Source organism: Temnothorax curvispinosus, unplaced genomic scaffold (assembly GCF_003070985.1).
Source record: "Temnothorax curvispinosus isolate PA1 unplaced genomic scaffold, ASM307098v1 QBEX01006646.1, whole genome shotgun sequence".
Lineage (NCBI taxonomy): Eukaryota > Metazoa > Arthropoda > Insecta > Hymenoptera > Formicidae > Temnothorax > Temnothorax curvispinosus.
The window spans coordinates 294,517-314,270 of record NW_020216426.1 but is presented as its reverse complement, the minus strand read 5'-3'; positions in this window follow the sequence as shown (position 1 = coordinate 314,270).

The window sequence follows — 19,754 nt, the reverse complement described above, 5'->3', positions numbered from 1 at the left end:
CGATACTCGATGTTTGCGACATCATATTTTCATCGTTTGCCGGCGTTACAAGTTACAAGTTATAACAAGTGTTTGGGAAAATATAATTAATTGCTTATTAATATCTTCAAGGTCAAGTTACTGTAACTAGAGAGCTCGTTGTAATCAAGTGGCATAAAATTCCACGGCTGTAAAATTGTTAAGTGCAACGGGTTCCATGTGTCCGCATTACCGTATTAAAGTAGAGTCTCGACATCCGGCAGCAACAAGTTAAATTAGCCATTAATATCAATTACGTTCGACGTAGTTCGTGGAAACCACCTTATCTCCCACAGAATTGCGTTCTCGTACTATTCACCTTTATTAGAGGATCGTCTCGCTTAATTTTGTTCAATCAAATTATACGGGTCCACCTAGATGGTTATCTGTTCGGCTCGTCGCCGAATTTAGCTGGCTCTAAAGTCTAGTATGTCGTAACACCTGGGCTCATGCGGGTTCTATCGAAGACAGATTAATTCGTATATTGATATCAGCCCGCAGGTATGCAGGCAACACTATGCTGGAATTTCTGATCTTATTCTCGTGAGATATTCTTCTTTCTCTCTCTCGGTAGATGATTCACTCGTTTTATGAATTTATATTTATTCTTAGACTAGTTCTTAAACCTTTCTTGATCATTGCATTGGAGTTAATGCGATTTTGATGATTATTGGAATCGAATAAAAATTATGACTATCCAAATTTGTTTAAAATTATTATTTATAATAATATTTACTCATAGCAATAATGATGATACATTTAATTATATAGTAACACTGTTCAACAAAAAAAATTTGCACAAAAACGAGACTAATTGTTTCCCGTAGTTTCTCTAACAACATATAATATTAATTGCAATAAAATTTTTTTAACACGTCACATATCGTTATTATATGGTAAACGGGATCGTATTCAGCGTTTAAAAAAAAACTATGGGAAACAATTATTCTCGTTCTTGTGTCTTGTGCAAAAATAAGTAATTTTTTGTTGAACAGTGTATAATAAAGGGTATTAACATTTTTTGTGATAATTGGCATTAGTATTAAAAAACTATTCGTCGTCATGCGACCTACGATCTTTCCCATGATGATAATGCTTGTGGATCAGTTTGGTCCAAACTTGCCACCCTTCTAATCGCCATCGGGGTGGAAACATCGGAAGGTGATGGAGAGGAGGGGAGGTAAAAGGGACGCTCGCAATATGCCTCGTGCCAATATTATCAGCTCCCTTTGCCTCGTAGGGAACCGTAACGATTGAACGAAATAATGCACCAGTCCCACGCTCGTAAGGTCACGTGCCATTTTCAGGACCTGCATAGTGCACCGGTCCGTGTGATTCTACGAAAAGTACTTTCCATCGCAAACGTCATTCCCCTTCCTGTACTTTAAAAGATTTATTTCACCCTCCATTTGTAACTGGCGCGTATTTGTACTGTTGCAAACGACACGAATGATGCTGATTACTTAATCAACTTCAGTTGAGTAAAAGAGCAAAATATGTGTGAATTAAATAATAATATAATTCATATTTGATTTTTTGATACTATAACATAATAATTGTTTTTAATACCAAGTCAAAAAAAGTATGAAATATTTTGGAATTTACTGACGTGTTGTTTAAGTATTTAATACTCAATCAAATACGCGTAAGGAAGTGAATATAATAAAATAGTATACGAATTCACAACAATTCCAATTACGCGATCCACTTACATTGTCGTCTCCGATCAAACGAGCCGCGCATTAATACGTATAGTACGTGCGCTGATAGAATTCCAGTCGGTGCGTCGGAAGAATTGCGCGGAACGATCGCACAATGGTGACTTCCGGCGTGAGATCGTCGTATACACGAGCCGCGGAGTGAATTGCAGTTAATGCATTAGCTCCCTATGCACGTCGTTCGGCCGTAGGTCAAGGGGGTGCCGAGGGCTGGTGCGGAACAACCAGCTTCCGATTGGTACGAGTGGCCGATCCCGCTCCCTCTCACTCTCTCTCTCTTTCTCTCTCTCTCTCTCTCTCTCTCTCTCTCTCTCTCTCTCTCATCTTGCCTCTCTTTCCGTCGAGGCGAATATCTCGTGGATATTCGTACGAGAGGCAAGTCGTCATGTGATTCACAGCCGGATATGCGTCATGGAGGATTTCTAGACGATTGAGCTAAGTGCACGGTGCCGATCGACGATGTCGGGCGCAGGTCGCCCTTCTGTGCGGCGGATTTATCTCGCGCCATTAACTACGGCGAACATGCAGTTACGTTGCATCTACTGTGCCATCACCGTCAGTAGTATAGTTCTAAATAGGCCTGCTAAGAATTGGTATATGCCCATTGCTTGTCCCTTTTTCCCTTTTTCTCCCCCCCCTCTCCTCTCTCTGATAAATAGAGAATTTATATAATATTTTAATACTTTTATATATACTATCATCATAAGTGTCTATTGCGTGCTTTAAATGTTAATCACTTTTGCTCGAAGTACTTCGAGCAAAGAAAGGTATTTGTATTTTACAAAGATTGTTTTATCAAAATCTTTTGAATATGTTTGTTAGAATAATTCAGTTTTCATCTCGTATTACATAAGATATCATAATAACGTATGGTCTTTTAACCGTATATGTTGAACTCCCTCTAGCACAATCGTCGTGATTGATTGAGTCCTGCGGATGAAAGTGCAGCATTCCCGAGGGTCTGGTTAGTACTCAATTTCAGACGGTAACACCGTCCTCGGACATATGCATTCTGTCGTGCATTGTGCGCTTATAAATGCAATAAACGAGCGCAGAATCCGCGGTCGCGTGTGGGAAAGATATACACGTTCTCGTCCCCGATGGGACTCGAAGCCGAGGCGGTTTGACTGCCAAGCTTTATTAGTTAGCAGATAGCTCGGGTTACGAGGGGATTCTCCTTGTCTTTCTCAAATAGCTGAAGGCTAACATCCAGCGAATGGATTGAGGAAGAGATATGCGCGCGCACTATGAAATGCAGGACGGATGATGAGTCAGGGGAGAACCTGTTTTCACCCTTTACTCTGGGGAGCGGGGGAGTTTAATTGGGTCTCTAATTTCCTGGCCAGACCGCTCGACATGCGCTGGCACAGCGAGTAAATTAAGCGCTTCGTGGTAATAATGTGGATCATTTTTAATGAGAAGATCCAACCAGCTTTAGTTCAAAGCAGAAGGGTAAACCATCATGATAAAAAAAATTATTTGTCAAATTATTAAAAAATATTGTAATATTTGCTATAAAAGTTACATAATCAATCTTTTTAATTTTGCAATTTGTATGTCTATTTAGCGATTTCTGTTATTCGACAACATAAAATGTATTTTTCGGTATTTCTTACTTATACAAAACAATGTCACATATTCGCTAAAATTTCTCACGTATCTCACTTTTCATTTCTCGCGACGATTTTTCGTGAATCGCGTAATCACGGTTGAATCATTCGCATGACTATCAACGCGAAACGTACGACCGGATGAATGTCTGCCTACACGTGCATAGAGCGACGGACGCGCGAATCCATTTCCGTGATTCTCCCCTTCTGCGGTCCTGCCGAGATAGGAGCAAACAATAACATCGAAATGGTATTCGCGAAGGGGCAGAGCATCTCTCGTTCGCTATCTGCCTCCCTTCATCTTCGTCATGCGCGGTCGGGATTGAATTATATAAAGCCACTTCTAGTCACGTGCCGACACGCACATGCTTCGGTAAACTATGACCTAGCAAACAATAGCCTGACGATAAGGCGAAACGCGAAATCGCCGAAATCAGAGGACCGAGAAGAAATTAAGTTTGCGTGCTAAATTGCACTCAACCTACAACTTTTGCAACGAATTCTATTATTTGTGCAACATTTTTTATTATTCGAATTAGGAAAATATTTACTTCTGTACACTCTTATCTTTTTTGAAGAGTTTAGCACGAGATTCTCGTGATTGATACGCATTAAAACTTTTTCTCCGGCTAGGGAACTTCCCACGATCGACAAGAGGCCATGTCGAATCTGTAGACGGTTCGATTATTGACACAGTGAGGTTGTGTGAGGTCAGATCACCGCGGATAGCTTTAATACGGAGTATCGGCTATTTCGGAACGAATTTCAGAACGATACGTGATCGTGATGTAGTAGGAGTCGCCTGACTTGCGAGCAGCACAAAACGATTTCTTATACAATCGGTCAATGACCTACACGATTATTAGGAATAAAGTACGATTATTGGCATAGTTTCATCCCGTTACAGTTTTACATCGGGCAATTCGTTAATACACATTGTCTTGTATTGCGAGAAAAGCTTTCTTAAACATACCGATTTAGAAATAATACAAGTTCTTATAAAAATAATTCAATTTAATGCAAAAGTTTAATTATATATTTATGCATAACTTTAAGACTTGGAATTTGCATTTTGATGCAAATCCTTCAATGTAATTCTCAAATGTCAAAGTTGTAACTATAAATAGTTAAAAAAATATTAATCATACGCAATTGCACGCGTTAAATAAAGCTGTATCGCCATACCTGCCGATGAAGTTAACGATCCTCCTGCTGAGTATCCGAACAAATAGAGAAATAGCTCGCTGCGCAAGCGGTAGAAATCGTTCACACGCGCGAGATGAGGCACTCCACCGTCCGGACAGCAGCAGCATGCGCCCGTCACAATTACATAATGCGATGCACCCTCGCGTATCCAGAGGACCTGCGGCGCACGCGACCCCGTGAATGTACACGTACCCATGGGAACCAGTAATGAGATGGTGGTCACGGTTTCCCACCCTGCGAAGGTGGTCGCGGAGGGATACATGCTGGTGGGTGCGCTCTCTTCCCCCGTGGGGATGATACGGGTCCACCGGACCCCCCGTGGCTTTTGTCAACACCAGCAATATGCTACCGCTTGATGAACCGACGCTTATGAGAGTGGACCTGTGGGAACCGAAGTGCTCGCGATGTTATAAATACGAACGAGAATGCTTGACGTTTGCGGAGGGACGTCTCTTTCTCCTTTCTCCGCAGTTTTTTATGACGATCGTAGTAATTCTTTATATTTCGAGTGTTATCTCGGTGGGATACGTCGAAGGGATCAGCTAAAAGTAGCTAGTAAAACTAGTTAAAGCGTATTATTTACATTAGGAGATGCCGCGAAGATTTTTTCGAAATATAATTACGGTTTTAATATTTAAATTTTGCGCAATATTACAGGAGGATATGTCAAGAGTACGTGATAACAATTTGATAGTGATAATAATGTATATTCGTGGCAATGGTACCGCTAATTAGCGTTACGGCGTAATTCATGAAATCGACGATCGTGCGTATAACAGCGATTAAATGAAACCGAGCCGGAGAACAATCCTCGTAAAGTCGATAACGACTCGAGCTTCGGATAATGCAACGTGAATGAAAGCCGTTCCACCTGCGCTCTATACCCGGTAACAAGCAACGATAAGCGATCGCCGATCAATCCAAATCGCCCCTGGCACCGGCGATTATCGTACTTCTTTGTCGTGGCATAAATCACTGTTCTCCTTACATCTCGTCATGCACGGGCCCAGGTTCTTCACGGCTGGGATCGCCCCGCGGCGACGCCGTTGCACGAAAACGAGAGACTGTGATATCGGGGAAACGCGCCATTAAACATGATCCCTTTTACGCTCCCTTCGCGTTTCACTCTATCAATCTCACTCCGGGTATTTCATCTGTTATTGCCTCACCCCTTACTTGCGTTCGTTATCTAATCCCTCTGTTCATTCATTAAAATTAGTGTTAAAGCTGTAATCTTAAAAATAATCTTAAAGCTATTTATTCTCGTATTAATGAATGAAGAAAAGTCATGTTATAATATGCAACGCACATAACATATTTTATCTTGCGATAATATTATTTCGAGCATTCGGATAACGTAGCATTTTCGAGCTGGAGAAAACAAAGGGCGTAGGCGCTAAATAATCGGAGCTCCCGGCGGCGTGTTTATATATTATGACTTCTCGAAAAGCGGTTCTGCCACAACAGAATTCAATGAGTATAAATTAATTCAGCTCGTTAGCGGGCCGTCAGTAACACGTATACAGGCGTTACCACTGGTGAAACAGGCCCGTAATACACCGCGGGGTGTAGGTCTTTCGTACGCACATCGTTACGCGTGTCGTATATAGTACAGTAACACGCGCTAACTGGGTCATATTATCGGATTAATTAGTCGCTTACGCGCAGTTACAACCGATCGTACGGCGATCGCCTAATAGCGTATTGATAGCTATCACGGTAATACCGTCAGAAATGTCGTTAGTTAGGGCCCAATGCGACGTTAATGAAGTCGTTGCGACAAAGAATTGTCACCCGTTATAAGCCGTGAATATTAATTAGCTCGAAACATATAATTACATCGAAACCGTGGAGAAAGGACGTATCTCGAGGATGATTGCTGAGAAAAAAACTTATATTCAAATCTTATTTTTTGATTATTAATATCTAGGATTTTTTATTCTTTATAAAAAAATTAATTGAGAAAACAGATCTCTCTTTTCTTCATTCTAAATTATTTTTATCAAATCATTTTTTATCTAATTGCGTTAGAACGTGTGACAGTGAGTACATAAATTGTTTCTTTACGCTGACGATATTGTCGAATTAATTAGCTCAGTAACGCGTGTTACGAGTGATCGTATAATGATCCGTTAATGGTGTATCGATACGCATCGAGTAGTCACAGTCTGCAGTCGCGGGGATCGCAGCCCATTAAACGGTGTGTAAACGCTCGCGTTGCGAGACACGCGTACGCCGCTACTGTCAACGTGTATCATTCGGGATTTAATGAAGCTGTTAATTAATTAAAAATCGATGCCCTTTCGTTGGACTGCAGCCGAGGTACCGTGTCGCGCGCGGCGATAACGGCGACGCAAACACGAATCTTTTCAATCGTCGATGTGTCGCGATAGGATACAGCATTTTTCGAGTATTCGCGGGGAAGAGGAAAGAAAAGAAGAAAAGTGGACAGTTGCCGGCGGAGTGGATCAGGATGTACTTTTGCCGTGGCCAATCGCGCGAAACGTTATTGCATCAGACGTTTATTCTCGAATAATTTACCGTCACGATCCCGCGGATCTTTACGGCGTCGTAAATCAAATTAAGAAATTTACGGGAAAATTCGAAAGTCGCGATTTTTACGCGCGGTAAAATACTGTCACGCCGGCGCAGCGTGGTACCGGATTGATTTAAAGCGTTAAAAATGAGCGACGATGTTACGTGTGTGTGCCTGTGTGTGCTGTAATCGCGCATAACGCTAAAAAAAAAAGTAATACGACTGTATTGATGGCGATCTTGCATTCAAGTCTCTTCCTGCTTATCCTGTTTTTCCACCATTCCGTCCTCTCTGTGGCACCGTCGGCATTCGTTCAGAGGATCTTCAATATTTACGCTCAACGTCATATCTCTTCCTCTGCAAACTCAGGACATACGGACACACGCGGAAACACGCTTCGTCCCGATAATAGAGTCGTACGCCATTGCCGTTTACACTACGAATGTGCATTTATCAGATACAAGTCCATTTCGAAACTCAGTTCGCAAAGCGTTCAGGAAACTTTTCTTGGGATCCCGCCGCTCGCCTTATCCAGATAAGGTATTCGAAATACTGGTTCTGCTGGAGTAGGTATCTTTTCCGCCCGCAAACGAGCGAACGGAGAACCTGCGGCTAACGAGAGCGTCCCTCTAATCCCGGGGCTAAGAGCGGAGAGATAGACGATCTGGTGAAACTCCAGTCCGTCCCACGGCGCGCAATACGCGCTGATTTGCAGACAATAGTTCTCAAAAGGGTACAGCGCGCTCGCTCCGTTTGCTCGTTCGCTCGCTCGCTCGCTCGCGCCGACAATGGACACGTGACGCTCGCGTGCTGCGGATGACAGTTGACTCTGTATGACACGTGACGGGACAAACGAGGATCGCGAATGCGAGTCTGCTTGCAGCGGAAGTAAATGCACTTGGACGCAATTCATGCCAGAAGACGTCACGGACAACGCGATGACACAGTGTAGACGCAGCTCCCGCAGGGATGACTGATCCGCAGAGTCATTTAGGCTTAGCGAATCCACGCGGATCCGAGCTCAATACACTATGGACACTCTCATACATTTACACATACACTCATACATATATTTTGTAAGTGATAGTGATTTGCATGCATATTTGGTTTTACAGAAGTTTCCAAGGAGAGAAAACGCAAAAAAATGCATCATTTTATTGTAGTTTTCAATATAATTTCTTTAATTGGTATTTTTAAAAATAGCATTTTGTTCGTCGTTAAACACGATGTCGTTAGACAATATTTAGACATAACATGTATTATATATAGAAAATTGATAAAAAGTTTTTGATTGATACAAGAGAGGGGTACAATAAGGTGAATAAAATGTGTCATTAACAGAGTAGCTTGCACCGGTTGCTGCCACACATTGTGTACACAAATAATAGCAGCGTCCACGACGTTCGTGTAGCGGGTGTAAAGGGGACGAGCAGGAGAGTGCATATGTTCAGGGTCCATGAAAGAGATGTAGTTTAACCTGTGGGAAAAGAGGCATTTTAGAGTTCAGTGGACATGGTGGGAAAGGGCATTCTTTTGATTTTTGAATTTTTTCAATCAATATTTTTTCAATATCTGTGTGTATAATAGAGATCCATTTATAGAAATTAATGAAACTTAATTCAGATTTATCACAGCTTATCACAACAGAAGCCTAATAAAATCAAAAAATATTTATAAATTTTTAAACGAGAGAAAAAATAGAAAGAAACACTTTTTGTTTCATTATATCTACTCTTGTTAGTGACTTTTAAAAAATCAGTTTTATAAGTCAATATCCTCTTTTTCACGAACATCGATTGTTCGTCGGAAGCGTTGACACCTACGTTTTATGCGCTAGTATTCGCAGATAAATCTCCATGAAATGACTTTAGGGAAAAATGGCGGGTGGAAAGAAGTCAGGTAGACGGAGTGGCTCCTCGTGGCTGCGAAGACAAACGTATTATAACACGACAGCACCGGTGATGAACCGCACCCACGTCTCGCGCCGACGCTGCCCACTCTTGCCCACGTCCGCCCGGCACACTTTATGCTACCCACTTAGCCGAGTAATTTGTTTTTACAGTTTTCCCTCCCAGCGCCCCGTCGCGTTTAGCCCCGCCGAAAGCGGCTATTTTTTTTCAATTACGGAGGCAACGGTCATTCTCGTTATGAGCGCACATCTCACTTTCATAAGGCGCTACAAAATGTGAAGTTCCCGTTTTAATGCTTTCGCAATTACGCCCGCCGATTGAATATACATCGCGCGTTTTTGCACTGCGTTCCCCTTTGAACAAAAGAATATTACAATAGTGATAAATCTTCATATATCAACTTTATTTTTTGTTAAATATTCGTTTTATATCAAATTCGTATATCAACTTCTATTTTAGATGTAGTTAAAAAAAGAAATAGATCTAATAAATTTTTTCGTCGACCACTTTGCTACAGAACTTGTATTTTCGTCATTAATTATTTAAAGACAATTAGTAATGATTGTAAAATTATTGATACAAGTAACGAATCAAGTTCTAATAGAATTCACAGAAAAACCGTTCGAGTATTGAATTACCACGATAGCTACCGGCGGAGATGTTCAACATCGAGCCGGTTGTAATATTACATAATCCCTCTACACGCGTGATTTCAGTGAATTTATTACGCGGTCTGGAATTTTTCTAAAGCGCAGTTGTAGCTCTCCGAGTATGCTGCCGCCGGAACCGTTGAATTATACGTCGTACCGTCCAGACGCACAAATCTCAGGCGCCACGAAACCTCCTCTCTTCGCTCTTGTCGTGCAGCTAATCTGAAGCGACTAACCGGTCATTACCGCGAAATTAATCATTTCCGTGGTCTCTTACACGAGCTACTTGGCCGTATCACTAAATCACGCCTGCCTCCCGTTTTCTTCCGCCCTTCGAAGACACCGGACAATGCAAAACGGCGGTAAAACGTGTAGCAGTTAGAGTTGTCGTTTGCGCTAATTTCAGAATAGACTTGTTACGATTAGACATAGAATCTAATGGCATACATTTAATATTTTTCTTTATTTTATTGATGTGGATATTTATATTTCTGATCCCATGATCCGTTAGAAGTAGGTAGGTAGAGATCTGCAGATTGAGAAATTGCCGACTGTCTGATGGGTGGCAATATAGCTATCTTAGTTATATACGCACATCAAACAGGATGCAATATTACTGTCTTTATTACTATTCGCAAACAGACCAGGAATAAGTTATTGGTTCTGAATCAAGCGATAGATGCCGTGGCGCCAAGCGTTGCTGTCTCGAGATCCTCGACACGCTGTCTATGACGAATGAGTTGCTATGGTAGAGTCGATATTTTATTTTTCATAACCAATGAGTCGGAGATCAAAGATCATCGATCATATCCTTATTGGTTTTATCCTTATTGGATGTCGTTAGATTGGCGTGAGAATATACATTTTTATCGATTCTCGATTGGTATTAAAAGTCGAAAAACATTACGTGAAACTTGTTAGGAGGTCGAATGAAATTACAATTACAAAATGACGGAAATATTGTAATAGATATACATTTAGAGGATAAAGATTTAAAAAAATAAGAATAAAAGACGATGATCCAAGTTATTTCAACAAATTATTTTAAAAAATTCTGAAAAATGTTTTAGAAAATTGTTATAAAATGTTATTTGAACATTAATTATTATTTATTAGAATACTATTCTTATATCATATACTATTTGCGTGACAGTGGCAACGGGACTATTTATTGAAAATGAAGAAACAGGAAGACTATATCTAATCTTGCAAGATCAAGTCGGTGGAAGGAGCGCTTCCACGGAAGACCGGCTTCATGGTTCACGGTCTTCTGTCGATGCACAGAGACTGTTCCTCTTGCCTGTAATAACTCGCTACACCCATGCAGATAGCATCTCGACAAATAGCAATGCCTACCTACCGATCGTCTACCGTCTTTCTCGCGCACACTTACGGTAGGGATTTCGCATGCCTGTGCGAAGTCACGCGTTCGTGCGTTACTCCTCCCGCATCGACACGCTGTGTGATGTGTGCACGCACGATCATCGCACGCGGTTACGTAAAGCCTGCGCGTGGTTGGGTGGTCTCTGTTTGTCCAGAATTTATTACGAATTCGGTACAGTATTCCAGAGAGTCGCATTCCTGGGAGAGAGTTTGTTGGCCGTTTCGGACGCGTCGCATGAAGCTGCGCGAAATGAAATTACTCCGTTTACTTTAAATCATTCCGTATACCGCAGCGATTTTCCGTGAAAATAATGTGCCGCCCGACTAACGAAGAGCGATCGGACCGGTTGAAACGAATATCAGAGAGTTATTGTATCGTTATCTTTGACGATCGGTCGTCTTGCTTGTATACGTTCACACACATACGCGTGATTCGTTCGACTCGAACGGTGCCGCCGCCGCCACCGCCGCAAGAGCCTATCGACATTCCCGATTGGACAAAAATTCAGCCGGGCTCCGTGACTCAGAACTGGAAGCACTTTACGAGAGACGGGGACCGCGGCGTCACGTTTCGCGAATACGGAGCAATAAATTACACGGTATCGGTAATCGGCGCAGGGCGCGCTCGCGCGCAAAATCTCGTACGCGCGCTCCACAGCTCGTTCGCTTTTATTTCCTATATGTTCACGTGTTGTGTATGCGCAAGGTACAGCGGCACACGATTGCCCACGACTTTGTTACGATCGCTCCGTTTTGCTCGGCGGGGTCGATCCACACTAACGATGCATAACGACATAGCCGCGATTTCGAAGCTGGAAGTCAATCCAGTTCGCGCTATATTAATCTCTAATTGCTATTGTTGTCTTTTTATCGCACTATCTAGCATCAGCATCGTCTGATATCTATTCTTTCCCGAGGCAATGTTATTAATATGTCAAGAAAATGTAACGAAATGTGCCGTATCGAATTTCAGACGTGGACGAAATGAGAAAATGTTACTCATATAAAATTTTATATTAATACCATTTTCTAAGAAATATCAAGAAAAATCAGATCATATTATTTATCTGATGAAAGTATGAACAACATTTAGTTGTTCAACATTATATAGTCATTAACAAAATTGGTAGAATATATATATATATATATATATATATATATATATATATATATATATAGTCGCGTTACACAAAGTTGCCGATATAAATTCCCTGATTCAGAGAGTCGCGCTGCTTGAAATCGCCAATGAAAATATAAGAGCGGAAACGGAGCCAATTAATAGCAGCATAAATTCAATCCTGGACCGGTCTGGGGAACAATGGATCGGTTTCGGGATGGAAGGGGGGAACGGATAGCGAGTAGCGCATTCTTCTTTCCAGCGAGAGTGAAAGAGACAACGAGTCACGATCTCTGTGGCACCAGAAAACCTACCATCATCGTGCCGCGCGGTATTCAGAACGGTCCTATCAACAAGGTGATGTTTTACAATGTAAAATCAGTAACGGCGCGCTAACTGAACACGATACGCAGCGAGACAATTACCAGGGCCAGCTTCGTTAGCCACTCGGCGGTGTTACATTTTCCTTACGGAGTCGTAAGTTATTGGCGTTACAACGCAATGGGCTAATGAGCCTACCTGCCGTAATTTTAATTAGATCGACACCCGCTGCGATCACGATTCACATGCGTCGCGCGCTTGTCACTGAAAGGTGAAATCCAGATCTCGAAATGATTGCGTAGTATGTAGATTATTTGTGATGCAATGTATAACGTACTAATTTATTTTGAAATATAGAGTTGTTAGATTTAGTGAACCAATATCTATGAAAAGAATATTTAGGATTTAAATCGTGTTAAATTAATAACTTATTTATCTGAATGTCTCAAAAGTAATTATACATCGATACTTGGACAAGTGATACATTTTAGGAAGTAGATCGCGTGAAAGAGATGTAGGTTTAGACACCAGCAAGAAAAAAAACTTTACGTTCATGGAACGTAGAATAAATCAGCAACTCAATTAACGAGTCCGCCGTGGCAAATTTGACGCCCGATACGATCTTAATTTCATCGAGTGCAGTTTTTTTTTGTATCGTCGGTGTATAATCATGTTCTCCGATATGGATATCTCTTTCGCAAATGTAATAATCTTTGCAGCAAAGGCAATAACCTGTGTGTGCAGTCTAGTTCTCGTAAAACGTAAAAAGTTAAAAAATGAAATCGATTTCGTATGGTGGTCGCGATTGAGTGAAATCGCCAGTAATCGATCTCGAATGAGATTGATTTCAGCCTTAACACCGTCATACGGTAATTATTCAGCGATAATAAGGTTCATAATAAGATTCTGTACTTGTTGGATAGTAATTAAATCTCTATCAGACTGTGTCTTGTCTCGTCGGTTACTAATACTGCATATTCCGATAGGAATCAATAGGTATCTGGTAGTGATTGCTAAAATCTCGCCATGTATAAATAATTATCTGCGCGGGCAGAACAATAATTATATCCAATGCCTATTTTTATTATCTATCCGTTCTCGTTACTATAAAATTTATGTCTATGAAATTAATCTGCTTTAATTTTTCTGGTTCGCACCCCGTTAATAAAGAATGCTGCAATTTTGAAGTTTTAAGCTTGACGTTTTCAATATTATATTAGAAAATCATGAAATACATCTCTTTCTCGTTTTGTCTAGTGTACACATCTTTAGATTTTATTATTATAAATAACTTTTTAAATTATTATAATATCGTTAAGTAAAAAATTAAATCAAATTGCCGCATTTTTATTCATTGTTCACGTTGTCTTTTTTTCGATCACTTAGCACCATAGATTAAGACGTTTTTGTTGTACTTTTAGGGACGACAGGTTTTTTTGGACAATCAGTGGCACCTGCCACTGTATAATTGGAATATAATTGGTGTAATTGCCGAACGCGTTCGACCGACCGTTCGATCGAAACAATCTCGCTGCGGAGACAGACAGGTAGCGAGAAATGCGTTCTGGGTTGCAGCCGCGTGATGATTTATCGATGAATCGAAACGCGCGTCAATCCAACCGACCGAAGATGCTCTTTTATCCCTGCGGCGTTGCTGCACACTTCATTAGAATGCAGGCTCCATATTTTCTTTTTTTTTCTTTCATCGTATCATTGTTAACAACCGATTAACGATAACGATGTGAGATGCAAGCCTCGCTATTAAAGGGCACCCTCGCGGTAAGAAATAATTATAAAAGCGACTCGTCCTGGGTTATCTTTGTGATATTAAGTTTCTCGGGTTTCCACCAACAAAAAAAGGCGACGTATGTTAATTAATCACTCGTTAGGCGAGCGTGTCTTTCAGACAATGCGCACAGCGTATCGACGCGGAAAAGTGGGCGGAATAATCGCGCGATAAGTGAATGCGCCTCGCGTTTAATTATAACAATTACCGTCTCGTTTGGCCGCGCGCAAAGCGACGAGCGAGCCGCGGGCACAAGAGTGCGAAATTATTTAATTGCAAGTTCGCGCGCGTGATACCTCACGCCTCATGTCGGATGCGCTGATGATTAAGCATGGAATTATCATCAAATTCGCACCGTGCTGAAAATAAAATGCAATAATACAGTATCGCGGCTATAGAATTACGGCTGCACGTATGTTCGTCGACTTGAAGCTGTTATATTGTCTTATCATACCCTACATATTTAATTTTCGATAAACAGTTGGCCTTGAAGCCTGAAAATCTGAAGCCTTTGAGATCTGCTTTTATATACTACACATAATTTTGTCGTAACCTGTAATAATCATCCAGACTGATCAAGAAATCTAATAAATTTCGAGACGTTAACGCGTGTTTATTGGTGAAAAGATCGCGGTGTACTCGAACGGAGGTTGTGCGTCTCGTCCAGAAGGAGGAAACGCGACGGTTCGATGGTAAGGGGTCGAAGAGGCCAGAGGGAGAGATACACGAGATCCACTATCTCGCGGGGGGAGGTAGCCGACTGGTACTTATTCAAAGAGCAAGTCAACAGCGGCAGCTGGTTGGTAACTTACGAGTGTAAGGAGATTCTCCAACTGACTACTAATGGGACTAGTACGACCAGTATAAACCGTGAAAGAGAGAGAAAAAGAAGGCGGGGGAGAGATCGAGAGCGAAAGGAGAAAGAGAACATTTAAATCCACAACAAGTACGAGAGATTTCCTCGCTTCGCTTGTCTTTACCTTCTCGGATACGCGGGCTCTCGTCGTTGCACGCGCGCTAGTATTGCGCTCGTGTGGGAGATGTCTAAGAGGATTCTGTACGGGCTTGCTTTTTCTCTCGCGGTTTCCTGCTCGAGAACATCGATATGAATTCTCGAGACTCGCGGTGATAAATATGAATGCTGGACTTAAAGGAGATTTAGAAACGGCTCCCGCGAGGCCAAGCGTATAAATTATGAGCGCAGAGCGCGAGTGATGCATCGCGTACTGGTCCGCCGAGCTTTCGGCCTAATTGATTCTCAGATTAAGAGCGACGTCAGAGATGATGTTTCTACATTTCATACGACCTAATGCAAGTTGCCACAACGTAATAAATAGTTCCGCACATTTCACTACCGATGCTCCATATCATTTTGGCGTACAGTCTAATCGTATCTTACGTGGCACAAAGCTAAATTACCAAGAGGAACCTACGATTATTTTCACTTAACGTGTACGAATTTGGCCGTCATAATATCTATATATTCATCATTATCCGATTATTCTCAACAGTTGAGGAATCCCGCGGAAAGACACCGTGTATCAAACGCCATGGTTGTAATTCGCGTCTATGTACCGACCATAAAGCACGACTCACTTATCCTCGACATTAGATCGGTGTCGGATGCACGTGTGCGCCGGTTTGTGCTGACAGACACGTGCGTAAGCACAGGCGAGCGCGCAGTGCGATGGCCGACTCTTAAAATTATTACAGCAACGTGCTCGCGATATCTCGACGTGGACGACACGTAGAGCGCCGCAATGGCCGCTTAGATGATTCCTACTCCAAGAATCGGCGTCGTGTGGGTGAGACATATACTCACGGCGGCCAGTGAGCACGCCTCTCGGCTGGCGTGGCACGCGTGCGTGCGTATGCGTGCGTGAGCGTTAACGCGTCGAGAGGGCACACCCGCGCCCGAGGCACGCGCTATGTGCAACACGCAACCTGGAGCACGCCCGGAATTAAGGGAACAGCACGCCGCCACGCTTGGATCGTGGTCGTTTTTCGAGATAAAGCCCGCCGAGTGGACGGTATCGCCGCGTTTCCGTCTGCGTGACTTTCGTCGCGATGTTCATCGATATCTTATACGCGCCGTGCGCTAGGGAATGGAATTTTGTGATTTAGCAAAATTTCAGTCGTGCTGATACGGTCCATTTTAACTTTTAAAGGACTAATGTCCAATATATCAATATTTAATTAGCAGTTTAATTTATATTCCGCAACTTGATACACATTAAATTATAATTTGACAAGATTCAGCATTCGGTTAAAATCAGTTCATAAATGATATATACCTATATATATATGCTCAGGCCACAAAAACAGAAAACATTATCACGTATACTTTTTGTTGTAGATAATGATTTAACTTTCTTGAGGAACACTTCGGCATAGATCTCGGGGAGTACAACCAACGCACGGCAGGTTCATATAGCATCGCATGTTGCATCTTGTCAGGTCATAGATTTAACCGTGGTGTGTTATCCGTTCGTAGCGGTTCCTTCTTCCTGCTCGAGCACGGCCACGCTGATCGTCCCCTTTTCCTTCGCCCTCGTATCTCCGCTTTGCATACTGGCGCTCGTTATGAGATGTCAGGTACGCTCGGATATGCGATCGGGAGGAACCTGTCACATGACTATCGTTAGATCCGGACACGCGATCGATAGGCGGAGCACGCCGCGAAAGGAGAAAGTCTAGCAGCTGAAACGCAATTAGACAAAATATTTCACGCTGCTTTCTAATTACAAGCTCGCATGGTGAAGACTGACGCGGGTGGGAAAATTCGCTCAAAAAACAACAAGATTAAGTAGATAAGTTTCATTTTCAGACGTTACGGCGCGCTACGGACTGTAGAAGGTTGAACGACGTTCGGATGTCTCGGATCGGACGTAAGTATGCGTGATCTGTGTCGTGGATCGACGTCCGACGATCTACCAGTACGATAGGTTCGCTAGAGAAACGGATAACAGCGTGCGATTAAATCTATGGGCCTGCCTTCGACGGGTTCGTCTCGGCCGGCATGAAGGATATTTGTTTCGGGATAAGGATATCCATCTCGTACTCATGCTCCTGCGGGGATCTACGCAAGAGTGACCGCGTTGGACGCGAGAAATATGCAGATGCACGATGGAAGTTACGATGAAAATATTGCAAACTTCGTAAAATTTAACTTGATTAAAGAAATCTAAGGTAAATCTAAGTCCATTCTGATGTGCCATTCAAATAGGAGAAACTAATTTATCTGCGTGCATTGTCGGAGGTATTGGGGAAGAATATCAAAAGGACATTAATCAACATTATGCCATTGCATATTAGTGCATGTGCACATCAACCTCCTGCGCCTGCATGCGGCTCGATAATAAATAATTGAAGTGCCTGTATGACCTATCTACCGCGCATCGCCAATCTCGGCGTTTCTGTTTTCTTCCTTCCTCGTCCTATAGAGTGCACCCGCTGAGACGATTAATCACCGGGGCGAGTAATTGATAAATTATTCGTATCGAGGGCGGGGACACTCCGCTGCGGAGCGAACTCTTCGTTTCTTTCTCTCTCCTCGCGCTCCTTTCGTTTCCGCTGACGGCGGATTATGAGCTCAGCCATCGTGTACGTTAATTTTCAACGTCGACGTCGGATCAATGATGGCGAGATGAGACCACTGTGTTGTCATTAAAAAATTCAAAAAGTCTTTCCTTATTTTCCAGTTTTTCTCTTACTTTTGTATTATTTCTAAGTCTGTGGCATGAACCTTGAAATATAAGTGACATGTCTAAAATGTCAGTGTTTTAACTTTTTTCATTTTCGGGAGGGATATTTGAATAAAAAAATTTAATTATATTATCTTTAAATTATTAATGATTAGAAATTATCCCACAAATTTTATGTCTCTACATTGAAGGAATATCTTTACTTGCATCATAGCTGCTTGATACTAGAATAACAGCAATCGTCGCGAGATGAAGTAAGATCCGTCACGACGGACACCGTTATAATCCTATAAGTAAACGAGAAAATCGGAGGCTCTGTGGCTCGACTACGTCGTGATCTTAAAGCAAAGGAAAATAATTTATTTTTTTTTTGTTTGATTATGTAGTTGTATTAGTTATCGTCGTTTATTATACTTATATTGTTCTTAATAATTCTGTTTAATAATTTGATTTAATTTTAATTTATTTGATTTTACTATTCTTATAATATGGGACTTTTTTTTAGCAAGAAGGGATATATGAATCAAAAATTTCAATTATATTATCTTGAATTAATTTTTATCTATTGATCTTGAGGTGCATGAAATACAATTTTTGATTATCAAGTCTGGAATTCAAATTTACCGAAGCGACCGTACAGTTAGCTCGCGAGACAGTAAATGCGATTCGTTTATTTGCGTTGCGTTTCCATCTCAGCGATCAACGATTGCAGTCACTCTGAATTCTTTCGCGACCACCGTCGGAGTTTAATTTTGATACGCGCCTACGCAATATCATCGCGATCAATGGTCGTCGTGAGTGAGAGAGATGGCTCTCGTTGGCCGGGTCAAAAGCGTACTCGAGCGGGAATAAATGCCCGACAACTTCGAACGATGGTAGTAACAGCTCCGCGCGAGCTCCGTGGAATTTATCGGACGGATCATCGCCGAGGTAAGAAGGTCGGGATTAACGGTGGTCGCGTCCAGTACGAAAATAAAACGCTCCTTAAAAAGCCTCTCCGCTGACCCGACGTGCCCGTCCTGCGTTGCCCGGGCAATGAAAAATGCTGCCAGCAACAAAACCTTACGGGGCATCCGCCTCGAGCATTTCGCAATGTTATCGCGAGAATCGCGCGAGAATTGAGCCGTTCCTTCGACACATCTATTGATCGTTTCTTTGTCGCCGATGCTTTAGGCATGCGGAAGCATATAATTCTCCCGTGTATATATCTTCTCAAGAAAAATTGTAAAAATTATAATCCGCTGAAGAATCGGAGAGTTGCACAAAGATTAGTTGACAAAAGACCGTTGAATTTATTGTTTATAAAATAATTTTAACTAAACAAAATTAATATAGTTAAAGAAGCTGCAATATAATTTGAAAAGATGTATAATAAAAATATTTCTTCATACATTCAAAACGTATAATAATAGTATTATCGCTGCATTCAGTATATAATAATATACAAAGGAGAATATACAGATTATTTAATCTTTTAAATTTATAAATTATTATTAATCAATTATTTTGAACATTTCTCTGGAGAGACGAATTAACTTAACCGAATCAACTTATTCTCATTATAACGTGTAGTTAACAATTGCGTGCATTTTAGAGTAGAATGGTATATACGGAAGGCACGGTGCGTTTAGCCGATTAGTACATTTCACCGATCGCATGTCACTCTTTACGTTCGCGATGTCCACACAGCGTAACCGCCACGTGCGCGTATCACGCGACTATCTTTGCCAGTCTCGTGTCGCAAATCTCGAAAAGGAATAGCCGGCAGCAATCCCGCGGTCTTTCCGACTCGTAG